This window comes from Arachis stenosperma, chromosome 6, assembly GCF_014773155.1.
Source record: "Arachis stenosperma cultivar V10309 chromosome 6, arast.V10309.gnm1.PFL2, whole genome shotgun sequence".
In the NCBI taxonomy this organism is placed as follows: domain Eukaryota; kingdom Viridiplantae; phylum Streptophyta; class Magnoliopsida; order Fabales; family Fabaceae; genus Arachis; species Arachis stenosperma.
This window is the reverse complement of record NC_080382.1, coordinates 78,355,708-78,362,129: the sequence shown is the minus strand read 5'-3', so window position 1 is coordinate 78,362,129 and position 6,422 is coordinate 78,355,708. Positions and strand designations below refer to the sequence as shown.

The 6,422-nt window shown below is 41.4% G+C and overlaps 1 non-coding gene across 1 annotated transcript; it reads right to left on the bottom strand.

Annotated features, from left to right (window-relative positions):
• Positions 1-1,941: 1,941 nt before the first annotated feature.
• On the bottom strand, positions 1,942-2,045 carry LOC130938129 (small nucleolar RNA R71). Its single transcript, XR_009069307.1, has one exon. It is a non-coding gene; the product is annotated as a small nucleolar RNA R71 (small nucleolar RNA).
• Between the last annotated feature and the right edge of the window lie 4,377 nt (positions 2,046-6,422).

Sequence of the window (6,422 nt, the reverse complement as noted above, 5' to 3'; positions counted from 1 at the left end):
GAGGTCTCTCCTAATCGGGAGTTTTCCTCCATGTTGATGTACTTTTCTGCTCGCTCCTGTACCTCGTTCAGAGATGTAGGGTACTTCTTTGATATGGATTGACTAAAAGGCCCTTCTCGCAGGCCATTAATGAGACCCATGATGGCAGCTTCTGTTGGAAGGTTTTGTATATCCATGCATGTTTTGTTGAATCTCTCCATGTAGTTACGCAGGGTTTCCCGCTCTCCTTGTCTGATTCCCAGTAAGCTCGGCGCATGTTTAGCTTTGTCCTTTTGAATGGAGAATCTGGCCAAGAATTTTTTAGCCATGTCGTCGAAACTCGAGATGGATCTTGGAGGGAGGTTATCGAACCATTTAATTGCCGTTTTTGTTAAAGTAGTTGGAAAGGCTTTGCAACGAACTGCATCTGAGGCATCGGTGAGGTACATTCTGCTTCTAAAGTTGCTGAGATGATGGCTGGGATCCGTAGTGCCGTCGTACAAGGTCATGTCTGGGAGTTTAAAGTCTTTTGGGATTTTTGTCTTCATGATCTCTTTGGTGAATGGATCTTGGTCCTTGCGGGTGCTATCTTCGGGAGTGGATCGGCTGGCTTTGGTCTTGACATCGGCTTCAAGTTTTAGGAGTTTGTTCTCCAATTTCCAGCGTTGCCTTATTTCTCTTTGTAGATCCTTCTCGGCCTCTCGTTGATGTATAGCGTCTTCCTCAAGTTTTTTTAACCGGTCTTGAAATGCCTCCAGGGCTCCCTCGTTTGGGGAGTCTTTATTGTTGATTTGGGGAGTGTCTTTTGGTGTAGTCCATGTTTTTGTGCGGCGTTCTATCCTCTAGATCTGAGCCATGGTTGTTATCATGGTCGTCTGCCATGGTGCTGGGATGACTTCCAGGTTCCCCGGCGATGGCGCCAATGTTCCAAGGGTTGCCTGAAACTAGAGGTTGATCTCGGATGAGATCTTCTGTGCTGGTCGGAGCTGCGGAGTCTGATCTTGATGATGGTGATCGGAGTCGCTGTGTCCGACTCGTTGGACTTGGTGAAGATGCTGGTCCTTCGTCCCTGAAGGGTGGGGGTACCTGCAAGGGACTCCGATACTTAAGTTAGCAAGAGTATTAATCAGGTATTGAGTAGAATCAGAGTATGAGTTATACTTGGGAGCTCCAGTGTATTTATAATAGCTTAGAATGACCTTCTTAGATAAGATAAGTTAGTTATCTTATCTTATCTTTATCTTATCTTCAAGTGAGGTCATCTTATCTTCATGGGAACCGCCTTTATCTCTACGGGCTTGGGCTGCCCTTGGATTTGGGACGTGTTCCTCTATTTGGGCCCTTTATTTGGGCTTTCCTGTGACTTGGCCGAGCTCTTTGAGAAAGGGTCGGGTTGTCCTGACCTGAAGAGGTCGGTCGCTTTGTCTGTAGAACATCCCGGGTCGAACAGCTCGACCCAGGGTATGAACGGATCCTGAACCTGAAAGGACTCTGAAGAAGAAGCTAAAAGAAGCTAAAGCACAGCAATCCAGAGAAAACCTTATAGAGAATCTCGAAAAAGAAGGAGACATGGCCGAACCCAAAAACAATACACGGAAGATGCTTGGTGACTTCACTGCACCAAATTCCAACTTCCATGGAAGAAGCATCTCAATCCCTGCCATTGGAGCAAACAACTTTGAGCTAAAGCCTCAATTAGTTTCTCTGATGCAACAGAACTGCAAGTTTTATGGACTTCCATCAGAAGATCCTTTTTAGTTCTTAACTGAATTCTTGCAGATCTGTGATACTGTTAAGACCAATGTAGTTGATCTTGAGGTCTATAAGCTTATGCTTTTCCATTTTGCTGTAAGAGACAGAGCTAGAACCTGGTTGGACTCTCAACCTAGAGATAGCCTGAACTCTTGGGATAAGCTGGTCACGGCATTCTTAGCCAAGTTCTTTCCTCCTCAAAAGCCGAGCAAGCTTAGAGTGGATGTTCAAACCTTCAGATAGAAAGAAGGTGAATCCTTCTATGAAGCTTGGGAGAGATACAAGCAACTGACCAAAAAGTGTCCTTCTGACATGCTCTCAGAATGGACCATCTTGGATATATTCTATGATGGTCTGTTTGAATTATCTAAGATGTCATTGGACCATTCTATAGGTGGATCTATTCACCTGAAGAAAACACCTGCAGAAGCTTAGGTACTCATTGACATGGTTACAAATAACCAGTTCATGTACACTTCTAAAAGGAATCCTGTGAGTAATGGGACGCCTCAGAAGAAGAGAGTTCTTGAAATTGATGCTCTGAATGCCATATTGGCTCAAAACAAAATTTTGACTCAACAAGTCAATATGATTTCTCAAAGTCTGAATGGTTTGCAAAATGCATCCAATAGTATTCAAGAAGCATCTTTTGAAGAAGAAGCTTATGATCCTGAGAACCCTGCAATGGCAGAGGTGAATTACATGGGCGAAGACTATGGAAACACCTATAATTTCTCATAGAGAAATCATCCAAATTTCTCATGGAAGGATCAACAAAAGCCTCAACAAGGCTTTAATAATGGTGGAAGAAACAGGTTTAGCAATAGCAAGCCTTTTCCATCATCCTCTCAGTAATAGACAGAGAATTCTGAGCAGAGCCCCTCTAGCTTAGCAAACATAGTCTCTGATCTATCTAAGGCCACTTTAAGTTTCATGAATGAAATAAGGTCCTCTATTAGAAATTTGGAGGCACAAGTGGGCCAGCTGAGTAAAAGAGTCACCAAAACTCCTCCTAGTACTCTCCCAAGCAATGCAGAAGAGAATCCAAAAAGAGAGCGCAAGGCCATAACCTTACTTGGTATGGCCGAACCTAGAGAAGAGGAGGAGGACGTGAATCCCAGTGAGGAAGACCTCATAGGACGTCCTCTGGACAAAAAGGAGTTCCCAATTGAGGAACCTAAGGAATCTGAGGCTCATCTAGAGACCATAGAGATTCCATTGAACCTACTTCTACCATTTATGAGCTCTGATGAATATTCTTCCTCTGAGGAGGATGAAGATATTACAGAAGAACAAGTTGCTAAGTACCTTGGAGCAATCATGAAGCTGAATGCCGAGTTATTTGGTAATGAGACTTGGGTGAATGAACCCCCATTGCTCACCAATGAACTGAATGACTTGGTTAAGTAGACATTACCTCAAAAGAAACAGGATCCTGGTAAATTCTTAATTCCCTGTACCATAGGCACCATGACCTTTGAGAAGGCTCTGTGTGACATGGGGTTAGGCATAAACTTAATGCCACTCTATGTAATGGAAAAACTGGGAATCTTTGAGGTACAGGCTGCCAAATTCTCATTAGAGATGGCAGACAAATCCATGAAAAAGGCTTATGTACAGGTAGAGGACGTGCTAGTAAAGGTCAAAGGCCTTTACATCCCTGCTGATTTCATAATCCTAGACACTGGGAAGGATGAGGATGATTCCATCATCCTTGGAAGACCCTTCCAAGCCACAGCAAAGGCTGTGATTGATGTGGACAGAGGAGAGTTGGTCCTTCAACTGAATGAGGACTACCTTGTGTTTAAAACTTAAGGATCTCCCTCTGTAACAATGGAGATGAAGCAAGAAAAGCTTCTCTCAATATAGAGTCAAACAAAGCCCCCACAGTCAAACTCTAAGTTTGGTGTTGGGAGGTCCCAACAATGCTCTGAATATCTGTGAGGCTCCATGAGAGCTCACTGTCAAGCTATTGACATTAAAGAAGCGCTTATTGGGAGGCAACCCAATTTTATTTATCTATGTTATTTCTTTTTTTAAAAGGTTAATGATCATGTAGAGTCACAAAAACAACTGCAAAAATTAAAGAAAAATAAAAAATAGCATTAAAAACAGCACACCCTGGAGGAGAAACTTACTTGCGTTTAAACGCCAGTAAGGGTAGCAGAATGGGCATTTAACGCCCAGTCTGGCACCTTTCTGGGCATTAAATGCCAGAAAGAAGCTACAATCTGGCGTTAAACGCCATAAACAGGTTGCAGCCTGGCGTTTAACACCAGGAAAGGAATAAAAGCTGGCGTTTAACACCAGAAAGAAGCAGTAGTCTGGCGTTAAATGCCAGGATTGCACTGTAAGGGCATTTACACACCTAATAGGAGCAAGGATGATAAATCCTTGACCCCTCAGGATCTGTGAACCCCATAGGATCCCCACCTACCCTCCCACAACACTCTTCCCCAAATACCCCTCACCAATCAACTCATTCACTCTTCCCCATCACCCTTTCACCAATCACCTCCATATCTCTTCCACAAAAACCCCACCAACCCCACCTCTCTCTGTCTCCCTCCATCTTCTCCATTTTCTTCTTCTTCCTCTTCTTTCTTTCTTCTTTTGCTTGACGACGAGCAAGCATTACTTTTTGTTTTTCCATAACCATTTATGGCACCTAAGACCGGGGAAACCTCTAGAAAGAGGAACAGAAAGGCAAAAGCTTCCACCTCCGAGTCATGGGAGATGGAAAGATTCATCTCAAAGGTCCATCAAGACCACTTCCATGAAGTTGTGGCCAAGAAAAAGGTGATCCCTATGCAATTCAGCTGGAATTGTCATAGAGGAAGACATCCTCATTGAAGAGGATAAGCCCATCACTAAGAAAAGAATGGAGCAAATAAGAGAGCCCACTCATGGAACTCAACAAGAGCATGAGAAATTCCCTCATCAAAAAATCCCTGAGATGCCTCAAGAGATGCAATTTTCTCCACACAACTATTGGAAATAACTCAACACCTCCTTGGAAGGCTTGAGTTACAACATGGACCAACTAAGGATAGGAGCACCAAAACCACTAGGGATGGAGCAACAAAGGCAAGGAAGAGACATTGAGGAGCTCAAGCGTTTCATTGGACCTTCAAGAGGAAGAACTAGCCGCCATCACTATGGTGGACCCATTCCTTAATTTCCTTGTTCTTATTTTTCTGTTTTTCGAATTTAATGCTTTATGTGTTATCCATGTTTGTGTCTTTATTACATGATCATTAGTGTCTAGTGTCTATGCCTTAAAGCTATGAATAATTCCATGAATCCTTCACCTCTCTTAAATGAAAAATGTGCTTAATTACAAAAGAACAAGAAGTACTTAGATTTCAAATTTTATCTTGAAATTAGCTTAATTATTTTGATGTGGTGGCAATACTTTTTGTTTTCTGAATGAATGCTTGAACAGTGCATATTTTTTGATAGTGAAGTTTATGAATGTTAAAATTGTTGGCTCTTGAAAGAATGATTAACAAAGAGAAATGTTATTGATAATCTGAAAAATCATGAAATTGATTCTTGAAGATAGAAAAAGCAGTGAAAAAAAGTGGCAAAAATTAAAAGAAAGAAAAAGAAAAAGTAAGCAGAAAAAGCCAATAGCCCTTAAAACCAAGAGGCAATGGTGAAAAAGATCCAATGCTTTGAGCATCAGTGGATAGGAGGGCCCAAGGAAATAAAATCCAGGCCTAAGCGGCTAAATCAAGCTGTCCCTAACCATGTGCTTGTGTCATGAAGGTCCAAGTGAAAAGCTTGAGACTGAGTAGTTAAATTCGTGATCCAAAGCAAAAAGAATGTGCTTAAGAACTCTGGACACCTCTAACTGGGGACTTTAGCAAAGCTAAGTCACAATCTGAAAAGGTTCACCCAATTATGTGTCTGTGGCATTTATGTATCTGGTGGTAATACTGGAAAACAAAGTGCTTAGGGCCACGGCCAAGACTCATAAAGTAGTTGTGTTCAAGAATCAACATACTAAACTAGGAGAATCAATAACACTATCTAAAATTCTGAGTTCCTATAGATGCCAATCATTCTAAATATCAAAGGATAAAGTGAGATGCCAAAACTGTTTAGAAGCAAAAAGCTACTAGCCCCACTCATCTAATTCGGACTAAGTTTCATTGATATTGTGGGATTCATTGTATATTCTCTTCTTTTAATCCTATTTTTTTTAGTTGCTTGGGGACAAGCAACAATTTAAGTTTGGTGTTGTGATGAGCGGATAATTTATACGCTTTTTGGCATTGTTTTTACATAGTTTTTAGTATGTTTTATTCACTTTTTAGTATATTTTTATTAGTTTTTAAGCAAAATTCACATTTCTAGACTTTACTATGAGTTTGTGTGTTTTTCTGTGATTTCAGGTATTTTCTAGTTGAAATTGAGGGACCTGAGCATAAATCTGATTCAGAGGCTGACAAAGGACTGCTGATTCTATTGGATTTTGAACTCCCTGCACTCGAAATGAAATTTTTGGAGCTATAGAAGTCCAAATGGCCCGCTCTCAATTGCGTTGGAAAGTAGACATCCAGGGCTTTCCAGAAATATATAATAATCTATACTTTTCTCGAATTTAGATGATGCAAACTGGCGTTTAACGCCAGCTTTCTGCCCTATTATGGTGTTAAACGCCAGAAACAAGTTGCAAAGCAGAG